General features: G+C 42.4%; 1 protein-coding gene across 2 annotated transcripts in view; it reads left to right on the top strand.

The window, feature by feature from the left end:
- The window catches only part of GRK5 (G protein-coupled receptor kinase 5), a 252,048-nt gene that overhangs the window by 138,304 nt on the left and 97,737 nt on the right, over positions 1–16,007 (top strand). The gene's annotated exons all lie outside the window — the stretch shown is intronic.

The following is a 16,007-nucleotide window of genomic DNA, read 5'->3' as shown; positions in this document are numbered from 1 at the left end:
TTATGTCAGTGTTCCGATTATAGAGAGAGACCTAATTTTTCTAAAGTTGATCTCTAGGCCATGAAATTAGTGCTGGTGTTAACTTAAAATTGGTGTCTGTTAAGGAGTGAAAATTATATCCATTTCTTCCAAACTGGTGGAAGGGATTGATTAAAAAATATGCTACTGTGTTACTCATTTGATTAATGTAAATATTGGGTTTCTTTTTCAGTATTTTTTAGTTTACTTTAAATAAAAAGATTGGGCAGGAAAATGTTTAAAAAATAATTTGCCATTTTAAGATTGTGGAATTTCCTTAGTTTGGGGAAAGAAAGGAAGGAAGAAAGAAGGGAAACCTATAGAATCTACTGTTTTGTTAAAATAATAACAAAAAATAATTGGGGGGAAAGGGATAGCTCAGTGATTTTGGCATTGCTAAACCCAGGGTTGTGAGTTCAATCCTTGCAGAGGCCATTTAGGGATTTGGGGCAAAAATTTGTCAGGGATGGTACTTGGTCCTGCTGTGAAGGCAGGGGACTGGACTCAATGACCTATCAATGACTGGTCCCTTCCAGTTCTAGGAGATAGGCAATCTCCAATAATTTAATTTTTAATTTAATAATTAATTAATTTACTAACATGTTTAAAACTTGAAGTGCCTACTGGATAGTATGTAGAGTAACTATTTTGCCTAAAAGCTTCAGAGAGGTAGTTGAGTTAGAACTGTAACAGGAAAAACTTAAAAAACAACAAATAGACTAACAAAACATGTAGATGGTATCATGTACTTTCGTGGGCACAACCCACCTCTTCAAATGACCTTATGGGTTGTGCCCATGAAAGCTCATGATACCATCTACATGTTTTGTTAGTCTTTAAAGCGCTACTAGACTATTTGTTGTTTATTACATTTTTTTTTATTTTGCCTAAGGAATTTTATTATATGTAGAATAGCAACTTATATGACTTACATTTATGAACTGGCATATTCCTTTGCCCATTGTACATATCTGATGAAAATTTACTCTAGACTGATTCAGAAGCTATAGAGTGGTTTTGCAGAATTCTTTTTAGTATTAAGAAAATGATTCACAAGCTGTCTCCTTTAGTTTCCTGGAACTGGGATGTTTATTTTGTGCTGTGTACAACAGCACTAGTTCTGTGGAATTCATAGTCTTAAACATTCAAATTACAACTTTTACTAAAATATTCTGTCTGCAAGTATTAGGATATAACCAGTGTGACAACTAAAAGTACTAGGCAGAAAATAAATTGGGTAATAAAAGTAGTAGGCAGAAAAGAAGTTGGGCATTTCAGTCATTATCTCCACACATAAAAGCACCAACATAAAAGACAAACTCACTAGTTGCTTTCTTTTAGGACTATTTAATTGAGTCACCACTACCAAAAGTACTTGAAAACAAGGATAACCAAACCTTTATTCCCTCCTCCAAGCAATACCTTTAAAGCCTGAGTGTACCTTTCATATTTCTTTGGAGGAATTTTTGCTTCCATCTGTCCTTGTGACTCTCCCATTGTTTAAGAAGACAGCCATAACCGTGTATAACAGATACAGAATCATAGAACTGCTAATTGTTTCACAAAGGCTATAAAACACTAACAATGTTTGGGACAAGCTGGCTGGGGGGAGCTATTCTGTGCCATCGTGGTTAGTGTCATGGCCTGCTACGGATGCCTGAAGGGATGCCAATGTCAGTTGTCCAGTCAGTAGCATCCCAGCCAATCACATAGGATCCATTCTTGAAGCTGTACTTAGAAACTCACCCTCAAAGGCATGGATTCAGTGACATATGCTTTTAAAGGGTGATTTATTAGAACAGTTGCCACTTCTTTACTAGCTGCTTGGATTTTTGAGCTAATAAAGATGTGCAAAAATATGCCAGCTATTCTCAAGTTCATTGACTCCATTCAGTGCCCTAAATTCTAATGTCTAACCAAATCCATTCCTCAAGTATAGAATTTATTTCAGAGTGGGATAATCATTAGATAAAAAATTAAATAAAGCCACATAACCATTGCTTACTTAGAATATGGGTACTCAAGTACAGGTCACCTCAGATACATTCTGATCACAGTTCATGTATAGTTGGAAAAGAACTAAGTGTTTTCTTCATTTAAAGCTGTGGTTCTCAACCAGGGATTGCCCAGGGCCTTAATCAGCTCATCTAGATCCATGATTCCCAACCTTTTTAATACCCGGGACCGGCAAACCCATTCATAAACTTTTGGCAGACTAGTAAAATTTTATTTGCATATGTGACGGCGAGTTGGGGGTTTCCCCGATCCTGCACCCCCGGAGCAACCAGAACCGTCTCCACCAGCCAGCAGAATAGAGAGGGGTTTATTGATTTTCCAGAATACAGCACAGCACGTATGTGATGTGGCTACCGGGGGCAGGGCCAGAATGGCTCAGGTCCCTAGGGCTAGGGTCCAACACCCCTAGCCCCCAGCTTAGCCTGTTCTCTCCATGCTTCCCAGACAGCAGCTGCCTCCCCCCAAGGCCCTGCCCCCCAGCCAGGTGCTGGTCTCCGCCTTCCTCCCTTTGTTTCTCTCCCTGGGAGGCTGAGCCTAGGTGTCTGGGTTAATACACATTTGGGTGAGTCCATGGGAATCACATCACAGCGCAGGGGGACACTCGGTTACAGAGCAGATAGACCCCCACTATGCCACAGCATATTTACATATTTATTACACAAATGATGAATATGCAAATAAACATTACCAACATGCCAAGAGCCCAGCCCCCAGAGTCCCCAGTGCCAGCCCTATTCCCTAAAGCCCCCACCCCTCCACTACCCCCCCAGTGCCAGTCCTCCATCCCAAACACCTCAGTGCCAACCCTCTGTCCCTTACAGCCCCCGCCATCAGACCCCCCCGTACCAGCCTCCTGTTTCCAGAACCCTACTGCACCCAATCTCCCCAGTGCCAGCCCCTGACCCCCAATATTAGCCCCATTCCCAGAGCCCCCCAGTGCCAGCTCTGCCCCCATAGCCCTCCCCCCCCACTACTAGCTCAGCCTCCAGAGATCCCCAGCACTAGCCGCACCCCAAGAGCCGCCAGTGCCTGCCCTGCCCCGTCCTGCCCCCTTACCTAGCCCTGCACTGCTGCCTGTGTCATGGCGGCTTTAGGGGCCAGGGATGGGTACACTGCCCAGCATCTCCCCTCCCACCACGGCTGTTGGGAGAGGGGCGTCCTGCCCCGCCTCTCGGCCAACCAGTGCTGGGCAGGGGCAGGGTCTCCTCCTGGCCATGGAAGAGCTCTTCCCTGAGCAGCGGGAGGGTCACGTGGCACAGGGTCTCCTCCCAGCCATGGAAGAGTGCTTCCCTATGTGGTGGGAGGGCTGTGCGGAGCAGATCCATGCGGCTCTCCAGCCACACAGAGAAGCACTCTTCTTCAGCCAAGAGGAGACCTCCGCCCTACCCGGCGCTGGTTGGCTGGGAGGCAGGGCAGGACACCCTCTCTCAATAGCCACACCAAGACCGGGGTACCCCAACCCCGGCCCCCAGAGCCACCACAGCCCAGCAGCCAGAGGTCTGTGGCCCAGCGGTTGGAAAGTGCCTAGTTCTGCAACTAGCTACATAATAAAAACTATGCAAAATAAAATTACATATGGTGATTTGTTTACACTGCTCTATATACCTTACACTAAAATCACAGAATCATAGAACACTAGAACTGGAAGGGACCTCAAGAGGTCATTGAGTCCAGTCCCCTGCCCTCACGGCAGGACCAGACACCATCTAGACCATCCCTGATAGATGTTTGCCTGATGGTTTGCAGCAGAAATGTTTATGTGGCCATCTTAAAATCTCTTTGTGGATTTTGGAGAAAGCCTTTGAGTGCCACACATGATAAAAAGCAGGGAGGCAGCAGCGGCAAAGCAAATGATGTGTAATGGGAGCTGCACAGCCATCACCACCACCAGAAATACCACTGAAGTTGAGAACGTGGTGGCACTTCATTTGCAGGAAGGCATCTTGCGTCAGGACTAAGCTCAGTGGGGTGGCAGGGGAGCGTACGGATCCAACTACGGTGCGGTAGCAAGAATCTTTCAATTGAATGAAGCCTATACATATATGTATAATATTTATATTCCAATTGATTTGTTTTATAATTATACAGTAATACAGGTTGCATCTCTGTAAACCGGGACTCTCTGCGCTGGCAACATCCATGGTCCAGTTGGATCATGGATGTAGAGGGTCCCGGAGTGCTGCAGGGTTGGGAGGGCAGGAGCCTGGAGCCATGTGGCGGGGAGTTGGGAGAGTAGTGCGATGCAGCTGGGATGCTGAGGGGGCTGGGAGCCCAGTGTATAGCCTAGCTGGGCTGTCTAGGGGAGGGGAGAGACACCCGAGCTGCGGCTCAGCAGTGTCCCAAAGGTGCCTGACCAGGGAGGTCCAACCTGTAATGTGCTGAGACACTTTTATGGTGGATTTTGTAAGCAAGTAGTTTTGAAGAAAGGTGGAACTTGCAGGATCAAATCAGACTCCTGAAAGGAGCATAGTAGTCTGCAGAGTTTGAGCACCACTGATATAAAATGCCCTTGCCAGAGATGGACAAACTGGGCTTGATCCAAAGTCCTTTGAAATCAGTGGGTATGTCTAGACTGCATCCCTCTGTTGGCAGAGGGATGCAGATTAGGCAGGTCAACATTGCAAATGAGGCAGTGTCCTGCGCCTAATTTGCAGAAAAATGGCTGCCGCGTTTTGCCGACTCAGCACTTTGTCAGCAAAAAGTGGCAGTCTAGAGTGGGATCTGCCAAGAACGAAAGCCTTTTTCGACAGATCCCTTATGCCTCCTGCAAGGAGGTTTACAGGATCTGTCGAAAAAGGCTTTCTTTCTCAACAGATTCCCCTCTAGACTGCTACTTTTTGCCGTCAAAGTGCTGAGTCGGCAAAATGTGGCGGCCATTTTTATGCAAATTAGGCGAGGGATATTTAAATCCCTGCCTCATTTGCAATGTCAACTTGCCTAATCTGCATCCCTCTGCCGACAGAGGGATGCAGTCTAGATATACCCAGTGGGTCTTTCCATGCCCTTCCATGGGCTTGGCATCAGGCTTCTTGTGTGTAACTAACAGTTTATTCACCTGACACCTCCCCTTTTCCTGTTCACAAACACTTGGCAGGCAAAACTTGTTTGTTTGTGATTCAAAATGGTTTGACTATTTCATACGCGCAAAGGTTCACATACTTTTAGCCGCAGCAATTGCCTTGATGGCACAGTTTTTAAGCTTTTGTGAAGGGTTACATGGTAATATTAATGATCATCCAGGCAGGGGCCGGAACTTTTATAAAAAAGGAGGCTGGATAACTCAGAGGTTTCTAGCACTGCCATTGACAGATAAATTTGTCTGTCCACAGCCAGTGTAGACAGATAGGCTTCATTAAGTTGAAAGATTCATGCTACCGCACAGCAATTGGTTCTGTACGCCCCCCTGCCACACCACTTGGCTGTAGTCCTGACACAAGATGCCTTCCTGCAAATGAAGTGCCACCACGTTCTCAACTTCACTGGTATTTCTGACGGTGGTGATGGCTGCGCAGCTCCTATAACACGTCATTTGCTTCACCACTGCTGCCGCACATTATGGAAAGCAGGGAGGGGTTGGTCATCCCTCCTGCAGTTCACCCAGAGGCTTTCTCCAAAATCAACAAAGAGATTTTAAGATGGCCACATAAACATTTCTGCTGCAAACGATCAGGCAAACATATTCAAGCAGCTGTTTATGGGCTCTGACTGGCCACAGCAATGTCCCTGGGGAAAACTTCACCACATCTGTTCACAGAAAACAAATAATAGGGACCCTGCTACACCACCGCAGTGAATGAAATTGGGGGAAATTTCTGAAATATTCTTCTAACCATTTTTTCGCAATAACTCTACTCTTTGGAACATTTCCTCGTTAGTGTAGTGCTTCTGTGATGCATGAAGTCTCCCCACGTAGTCTCCTATTGGGAAGGGGAAGGGTCTGGAGGGAGGAAATGAAGGTACACAAAGCATTATCTGAATATGAATAATTAAATGAGATGATTAAAATCAAAAGATTAGATGTGTGTTTTTTTAAAAAAGACAGTTGACAAGCAGAGAAAATTAAATTGGCAGGGCTTGAGACCAGTTTCAAGTAATTTCATTGTCACACCTAATCTTGATTATATCTGTATTTTTAATTAATTAGCCCAGTGTAGTGTGCATCAAAGCAACCCCCATTCCAAGGGGGATGAGTTGGGAGCCCCTTCCTGTGCTGAGACCTCACTGAGCCTGTTTTTCCTGATAGCCTGGGCACTCAGTTACCCTGTCTAGTTGAGCCAGACACACTAGGCTCCTACAACAGAGGGACAGGGCCACAACCCCCAGGTTGCAGGAACAGCAAGCTGCATAGTTTGTGAGACCTTTTCCCTCAAGGAGCTGAATCCTAGATAAATCTATCTCCCGCTGAATAGAGGTCTGTCTGTCCAGCAAAAGCTTATGAATTTCGCCTTCATTCTCGATGTAAAGAGAGAGATACACAGACTCCTTTCACCCCAGATAACGTTTTTTACACTGGCTTGATTAACAAACAAACAATATTTTATTGAGTATAAAAGGTAGAATTTAAGTGGTCATAAGAGAGCACACAGAACAATGTAGGTTACTAATCAAAATAAAACCTAACATGCAAGCTAAGCTTAATACACTAAAGAAACTAGTTCCATATAATTTCTCACATTCAAAGCTGTTCTGATAAGCTTCTTTCACAGACTGGAAAGCCTTCCAGCCTGGGCCCAATCCTTTCCCCTCTGCAGCCTTAGATGTTTCCTTCAGTTGTCGCGGGTATGGCAGCCAGGGAGAACTGACAACTAAGACTCTCACTCCTTACCCTTAAATAGGTTTTGAATGAGGAGGGAATCCTTTGTGTTCAGTCTCAACTTCCCCTCTGCTCTTGTGCAAACATACAGAATCCAAGACTCATTCCAGCATCAGGTGACATGGCCATATGTATTGGTAGGAGCCACCATAGTCCCTCCTGCTAGACTTATAGAAAAAACAAGTCCGTTCACAGATCATTGTCCAGAGTATTGGGCTATTAAGTTCCTTGAGTACTACTGATGGTCCTTACTTAGCATGACTGCATTAGTAACACTGGTTTATACTTTATATTTCTGACTTTGAATACAGGAATGATACATGTATACAAATGGGATAACCATATTCAGTAGATTACAATCTTTCCAATGATATCTCACATAAAGTATAGCCCAGTTATGTCATATTCATAAGCATATTCCCATAAAAATATGGAATGCCCCATCACAGTAGGTCTCTCAGAGTTTCTGTTATAAAATCTCACATACAAGGGGGGAAATAACTCTGGCATAAAAATGTGTTCCAGGATGGAATTTACTATACACTGGCTGGATGTTTTAAAAGCAGGCATCTCAAACTCCTGGCCTGTGGGCCAGCCTTGGCTGGAGCAATTGCACAATCCGGCCTGAAGGGAAGTCTGTCTGTTATTAGCCTCCAAGCTCCACTCCTTCCTGCCATTGCCCCACTCTCTTCCCCCCTATGGCACCCTGTGCCCCGATCCCATGACTTTGGAGATCATTGGTGGGGGGTTTGGTGCTGCGTGGCGGCAGCGGTCACGCCCTCCCCATGGCAGCAGGAGTTTTAAAGTTATACAACTGCAGAAAAAAACAATGGCAGTTTAAAGTAAAAAATGTTGCAAACCTCTTGACTGTAGCCCAATCTAATCAATTTTAGAATTTAGCACCAATCAAAATCAAAATCTGTGAGGTAATGAATTTAAGAAAATGTGAATTTTAGAATTTTAGAAAATCCTCTCGTGTTCTAGCTTTAAAATACCTATATTAGGGTGACCAGGTAGCAAGTATGAAAAATCTGGACATTTTTCTTTCTGAGGGAGGGCGAGTGTAATTGCATATATGACAAAACTGCTATTAATGGAATGTCTGCCTACCCTAGTTTTGATCTTATATTCTGATTTGCTTGGTTAATTTTTAGGCCACAATTTTCAAAAGTGGCTAGTGATTTTGAGTGCCCAGCTTAAAATATCTTAAAGGAGCCTACTTTTCAGAGGGAAGTTCTCAGCCCTTTCAGAACCCACAGATGACCATAGTCACCTGCTGTTGTGTTGTGTTGCATACCCTGTCAGCTTGTTTGCAGTGTTCCTCCTAAGTTACTAAGCAAATCACATCCTGTTCTCTCACTGTAAATACTTTTTCCAGCAAGCAGAACTTAGGGCAACAATGCCTGGGCCTCCCTTTCATTAAGAATGAAAAGCTTTATCAGCCGAGGAACTATATTTTGGGTTTTTTCAGAGAGAACAATGCTGAACTCTTGTAAGGTGCTTTTCTTATTGCAGATTGCAAATACATGGGGGCCAGGTAAGCCTTATGCAGCTCCTTCTGGCTCTCAAATATATATTGATAAAGATGAGAATAAAATAGAACTGAATAATTGGGGTAGCTTTGGTGTAAATGAAGCTCTTCAATTTTGGACACAAGGATGGTCTTTTTGTAGTGAAACACATTTATTATAGGAGATGAAAAGCCATATTTGCACCTTGTTCTAAAATATAACAGCAACAGAGACACTGTTGATAATGCAATCAAAGCATTTTGGACTCTTTTAAATCATGCACAAAGAAACCTTTGAGAGAAAATAACTCATCACTCTCAAAGACTGGATGGATTAGTATGCTCTGTTTATTATGTTTATAGTAGATAGTTGTAATTTCACATTCGACGGGAGAGGAGCAAGAATAAATTATAGCATGTAAGCACTAGTGTTACACTTACTGGTTTTAAAAGGAAAACATATTTCTTTTTAGTGCGCCTCTAAAGTGTTGTAAAAGTACTTTCCATTAGTATGCTGATGGTACACATAACAATTATTTATATGTTTTAAAGCACTGATTCTTTTTTGTATAAACAAGTAGCTAATTATCATCATTGTATATAGTGTATTACTGTATGTATGACAGAATCTCTTCATTGCAGTAATGCAGTACATTCCTTTTAATTTATTTCCTGCTTTTATCATTTTTGTACTTTTGAGAGATTACAGTTTGTAAGCAAAGATGGGCAAAAAAAAAAATCGAGGCGATTTTTGTTTTGTAAAACCTACAAAGGGCAATTAGGGTGGCTCGGATAAAAGAGATCCTAATTTTGAGTAAGTGGCAGAGATATTAGCTGAATGGTTCTGGTTTTGACCCATCTCTAGATAAAAATTCCACAGATGCCTAAAATGGTTCAGAAGTCGCATTTTGTTCAGACAGGTTTCATCACATTGAGAAAAATTAGCAATGAAAATTGGCATAGAAGTCAGTTCTGATTTTGATTTTAGTTGCCATTCTGGATCTGAGGGTAGACAGTGAAAGTTTCCAAGTCTTCAAGGGTATGTCTACACTACCCCGCTAGTTCGAACTAGCAGGGTAATGTAGGCATACCGCACTTGCAAATGAAGCCCGGGATTTGAATTTCCCGGGCTTCATTTGCATAAGCGGGGAGCCACCATTTTTAAAACCCCGCTGGTTCGAACCCCGTGCAGCGCGGCTACACGGGGCTCGAACTAGGTAGTTCGGACTAGGATTCCTATTCCGAACTACCGGTACACCTCGGTCCTAGTCCGAACTACCTAGTTTGAGCCCCGTGTAGCCGCGCTGCACGGGGTTCGAACCAGCGGGGTTTTAAAAATGGCGGCTCCCTGCTTATGCAAATGAAGCCCGGGAAATTCAAATCCCGGGCTTCATTTGCAAGTGCGGTATGCATACATTACCCTCCTAGTTCGAACTAGGAGGGTAGTGTAGACATACCCCAAGTGTTCTTGTTTGATTTCACTGTGTCTTTTGTTAGCGTGGATGGAAGAAGTCACCTCTCAGGGATACCACAGGAAAAGATCCCCTGGCAGATGGAAGGAGCTAGTTGGAAGATACATTTTACATTGATTCTCCATTTGAGAAGGATACCTTGGAGTTAGTGACAGTTCCTAGCCTTACGGGCATGTCTATACAGCAGCGTCATTTCAGAATAACTGACATTATTTTGAAATAATAAAATGTGTGTCTACATAGCAAACCATTATTTTGAAATAATATCAAGATGGAGGACTTCTTACTCCAACTCCTATAACCATCATTTTACAAGGAGTAAGGGAAGTTGAAGGAAGAGTTCTTCCTTCAACTTCCTGCTGTAAAGACAGCACCAAAATCTGAATTAAGCTATTTTGATTTCAGCTCCGCAATTGACATAGCTGAAGTTGCATATCTTATTTCAACTTTTCCCTGCTGTGTTGACGTACCCAAAAAAGTCCCCTCATTCCACCCTTGCAAAATAAGCATGTAGACAAGGTGAACAGATTAGTTGATGCCTGTTTCTGTATTTTAGATATTTATCTTATAAACAGAGTAAACTCAGAATTATACTGAGTTTGGGATCCACTGAGTTCTAACCCAGTCTTTCCTATTGTTGTGGAAATCAAAGATCCAGAGTTTACATCAAAACTCAAACCTGCTGCAGCATGTCACAGGGTTTCTGCAGCACTTTCACGCTGCCTTTAAAAATATCATTTCTACGGATTATTTTTTTAAGAAAAACATTATATTGCTCAATGAATAACATGTGGCGCAACCATTGGTTACAGCAGTAGCTGCTGTAGAGCCAAAATGCTGGTCCTAGATTTTGTGTATTTAAAGGGCAATGAGGTTTAAACAAAATATACAACTCTTCCTATATATGTTACTGGAGGAAAATTGGTAACAAGTGTTTGATTAGTGGCCCTTGAAATAGACACCTGTCCTGAGGCAGAAGTGCAACCTTCCCCAATAATCTAGCAGAGAAAGTCTCTTCCCGACTCTTGCAATTTACACTTGGATCTGAAACCATCAGAATAATTTTGTCAGCCTAATGTCATCATTCCTCTACAATTTTTCTGTGTTTGAAAACAGTTTTATCTCTCCCTCCCTCTTTCAATCTTCCCTCTCCCCCAAACAATAACAAGTTTTCATTAACAGGTTTTACAAAAAAAAGTTACTGGAATTTTTTTTTTACAAAAAGTTTGAAGGAAAAGAAAATTGGGGAATTGGACTGTTCATGTGCTTAAAGTTAGGCATATAATGCTAAGTACTTTGCTGATGGGGGCCTTTACCAAAAGACCTATTTTATCAAAATATCTCCCAGGGAATAAGTGTGGTCCTATAATTATGAATGCCAGTGTCCTCTGCTTTTCAAGATAGGGTTTCCAGATGGTTTCAACAAAAATACCAGACACACTTGACATTACATCACAATCTACATTACATCTTATTTAAAAAATGCTGGACGTTAATATTTTCTCATTAATATTTTCTCAATTTGTTTCCCAAACAGAAAGCTCAAATACTGGACTGTCCGGTTCAAAACTGGACACCTGGCAACTCTATTTCAAGACATAATTAGCTCAATGAAAATGCTGTTGGCCAATTCCAAATGTTCAAGTATATTTAAAGTGTGAAACTCGGATCTTATATAGAAATTAGCAAATAAACCTGGAGTGAACATAATAAAATAAACATGGAGTGAACATAATTTATCATGTAGTATTTGTCACTATGTTGTATTTAAATAAATCTTTTCTGACATCTTTTTAATAGCTTCCTCTATTAACCTGGACAGTTGCTTAATTGAGATGATAAACAGTTCACTGGCAGGTCCTCTGTGTTTGCCAATTCTAAATAAAGACACTAAAAGGTTAAAACTGACCTCCTATATTTTTCACCCCTCCCTTTTTAAAAAGCCATTCTGTCTGTGTGCAACCTTGCAGGTGTCAAAGCAAAATTCTTCCGAAATGGGAGGGGCAGTCTGCTGGAGATATTGCTCTCAGAATTGTTTTTAGTTCCACTGCGTCATCACAAACATATGGTTTCACTTCCAAATGTTTAACATTTCCTGCCATTTCCTCAGGAAATCATTCTTTTCTGTTTTTTAAACTTTTGAAACTGGATAGATATCTTTATTGGCAGGCCTGCAGACAATGACACAATAATTAAACTCAGTCCAAGATAAGCTTCTGGTCACATGATCTGCCCAATGAGCTGTCTTTTCCTTTCCTGGCTGCAGTCTGTAGTCAAGAATCTAGATATGGAATAAAGAGCGCAGCTTACCCTGGTTTTGCACTTTTTAAACAAAATTGTCACCTTCTGGGCTTGAGCTGAGACGTATGATTTTAGTTCTTAGTCCAGAACATGGTCCATATATCCCAAAATACTAATGCAGGCCAGAATCCTGCAACTCACTGAGCAGGGTCAACTGCAGGATTAGGACCTAAAACAAAAAAATTGTCACCTAAAAGGAATGGGAACAATCACACCATTTAAGTTATCTATCAAATATATCCCCTTTTAAGGGGACATTATCAAATACAAGCTGACTCAAGGAAACTGGACTGAGTCTTATGTTTAGCTGGAGTTATTACTGGCGTTTCCTCTTTCCTCCTTAAAAATGGGTTAACATTTTCATAGCTGTATCAGCAGGTGTGTGTTCATTTATTCTCTTTTATATTATCCATAAAAACAATGTTTTACTTGTTTCCTAATATTGTTTTCTGTATCTTGATTACCTAATGTCAGTCTGTTGAATATATCAGTCTCAGACTATTCAGACAAGATATATGCTCAGATAGTATATCAATTTTAGGATGAATGTTTCCCATGCTATCCTATTATGACAAATTTTAAAAAGCTGCAAATAATTGTACTGCAAATGATTATGCTATCCAGAAAATAAGACTATGCAAAGAGAAACATTTAAAGTACTTTAAATGTTTATATAACTTTGTACGTTTATACTGCATAGCGTGATATTTTAATCTATACAGGCAGTCCCCGGGTTACATGGATCCGACTTACATCAGATCCCTACTTACAAATGGGATGCGGCAACCCCGCACTAGCTGCTTCCCCCCAGCAAACCAGGGAGACGCGAAGCTAGCGCCCCCCCAGCAGATCAGGGAGACGCGGAGCGGCTTTTCTCAGCAGACACCTCAGCTTGAGAATAAAGGACTGAGGGAAGTGAGGTGTGGGACAATAAAACTGAGCTCTGGAGAAATGTTTGGCTAGAGTTTCCCCTACAATATGTACCAGTTCCGACTTACATACAAATTCAACTTAAGAACAAACCTACAGTCCCTATCTTGTATGTAACCCAGGGACTGCCTGTATTAAGAAATATTACTTTTTGCTTTGTTCATTTTATATTGTCTTGGCTTCAGAGTTGGGGTCTATTAAAAGGGGCGGATTCCTAATTTGGGAGAAAGATGAATGACATGGAGACTCAAGATATTTTTTGAGTGTATGTTATTCACAGTAAGTACACAACTGTTGTTAACCTTGTGCTGAGACAACAAATGCAGCAAAAGGTTTCTGTGTAATTCCACCTTCAGAACGCCAGCTAAACCTCATCTGAGGCCCTGTGCCTTTGGCTTCCCACAGGTCTCTCTTTCAGCTCCCCTGTTGCATTGCAAACTCCTATTGACTTTGCTGCCCCCTATCACCGTAGTCCAGGAAAGAATTAATGTGCATGTGTAACCCACACGCTGACTGGGTGTGGTACACTCGTCCATGTTGTTGCACTTAGACCACTTACAGAGAGAGAGAATGAGTCTCCTTTACAGTCTTAGCTGAGAGCCAGCTGGCTTTTTAGCTCAAGCAGCAGAGGCTCATGCACTAAGTTCCAGAGGTCCCAGGTTTGGTTCTGCCCATCAGTGTTAGACATTCACATGACTTAAATGCTTTGGTGGATAAAGGTTTGTGCCAAGGTTCTTTCAGCATTGTTTTCCAAGTCTCATCATCCCAGTGCCTCTCTATGCCTTTCCCCACCATCTGACTCTTTTCTCCTTCATCTCTTTCTGACCTTCTCTATTTCAATGAAAGGATTCTCATTTTTATGTCCTCACTTGAACTGAGCAAGTACTTTTTGGATAGCTGTTGCTCTGCAAATGTCTTCTCTCTAGGAACCTTGCCAGCTGTCTACACTGGCTGCTTGAATTTGCGCAAGAGCACTGACTTTGTAATGTACAAAATCAGTGCTTCTTGCACAAATACTTTCCCGCTCCTGCTCGGGCCAGTGTAGACAGGGAAGAACTGTTTTGCACAAAAAAGCCCCAATGGCTAAAATGGCGATCGGGGCTTTCTTGCGCAAAATCCCGTCTAGACTGGCCACGGATGCTTTTGTGCAATAGCACTTTTTGCGCAAAAGCATCCGTGCAAATCTAGATGCGCTTTTGTGGAAATACTTTTAACGGAAAAACTTTTTAAAGTAGTTCTGCAAAATCATGCAAGTCTAGACGCAGCCCTGGTGTTTGTGCTGCATATGTAACCGTCTGGTGAATTTGAATCTGGGACCTTGGGAGCTTAGTGTAGGAGACTCTACCCTCTAAGCTAAAAGCCAGCTGGTTAGCTCTCAGCCCATGTTATAGAGGTCTCTTGGTCTTATCTGTTGCTGTTGTCTAGGTGCCACTTCACGGAACAGTGAACCACACTAGGTGTGTGGGTTACACATAACCATGCAGCACATGCTCTGCCTCTTCCTGTCGCATTCCACCTGCATGGGGGCCTTAGAGGAGGGGCAAAAAAGCACAAGTGGTCTTCGAGAGAAGAGGCATGAGAGGTGGGTGGGGGTCAAGCATTCACTTTTGTGTGCTTGGCAAATATATGACACATGTACTGGATCAGACCTATGGTCCGATGTGTTCAGTTTCCTGCCTCTGACAGCCATGGGTACCAGACCCATCAGATCACAGACAATGACTTTGGGTGCCCCTTTCTGCCGCCTCCCCTCCATGGGAATCATGGGCGGGGCCACCGAGAGAAGAGGCTTAGCAGGAGGTGTGGCCACATTCAGGGTGCTGGGGCCCATAAAAGATTAATCTGGCCCTTTAGATGCTTAGCACCCCCTCTTTTTTCTGAGAGTGCTTGAGCCCCAGAGCACCCAGTAACTGTGCATCAGAGGATGATGCAAGAAAACCTGCAATCCATCCGTATAGGTGGATGCAATCACTAGATTTGTGACCAATCCCTACCTAGGAGGTAGAGGATATTTGGTTCCCACTGCCTTTATACCCATATAAAATCTGGCTGCAATCTGGCCATAAATGAGCATGTCTAATATCTGATATGTATTTCACGTGGGGATTACATCCTGTAATTGCAGGGGATGGGCATGATGAAATCAACTCAAGTGATGTAGAATCTCCAGTGAATGGATGTTTCATTCATAGCTTCCTGTGTTCACCTATGTTTTTCCTGCTAGTAGAGGGGGAATGATTAAAAGTTGCTGCACACACTAGTACAGCTGTAAAACAGAAGTAATCCAGGCATTGACAACTTGTGTGGGTTTTGTATGTCTGTTTTCAGTGTTATGTTATGTGTTTGAAAGTGAATTGTTTCCATAATAACAGCGACTGCCATATGGCAACGAGGAAGGCGGTGAGAAGAACGCTTAAGGAAACACAATATGTTGTTTGACATTTTGTGTAGTTTTAAAGGAATAATGTATCTGATGTGTGTGCAGCCGCTCCACGCTGACTAGTGCTTAGTGCTGATCTTGCAACGGTCACATTTGATACCAGCTGGTTCATACTTGTGTCATTTCAGTTTGTGGGACTCTTTTTCTTTTTCCTTTTAGCTATTAACGCATAAAACACTTTTCATTGTAGTCAGATTGCTGTTTGGTGCTGAACAATGATGGAATAACAATTCTAAATAACAAACACTGGGAGAAATAAACTTAAGGAGGATGTCATGTGAAACTCAGTCTCATCAGCACAGATGCTCCATGTGCAAAGCCCTGTTTACTGCCCATTTAATTGATAGCACACAGATTTTAAATACTTGTAAAATATCTGTACACTTATAAATACATATATATTGGAGAAGGGCTTTAGCCAGAAACTCAGACTCTAATTTTCTCAGAGTTTAGCAGCATTCTGACCAATTTTTAATATATATAAGGGGAACTGGCCTGAGGATAGAG

The sequence above is a fragment of the Pelodiscus sinensis genome, chromosome 8, assembly GCF_052426305.1.
Source record: "Pelodiscus sinensis isolate ZL-2025 chromosome 8, ASM5242630v1, whole genome shotgun sequence".
Taxonomy (NCBI): domain Eukaryota; kingdom Metazoa; phylum Chordata; order Testudines; family Trionychidae; genus Pelodiscus; species Pelodiscus sinensis.
Note: the sequence above shows the minus strand (reverse complement) of the source record. Positions and strands in the feature narration are given on the sequence as shown.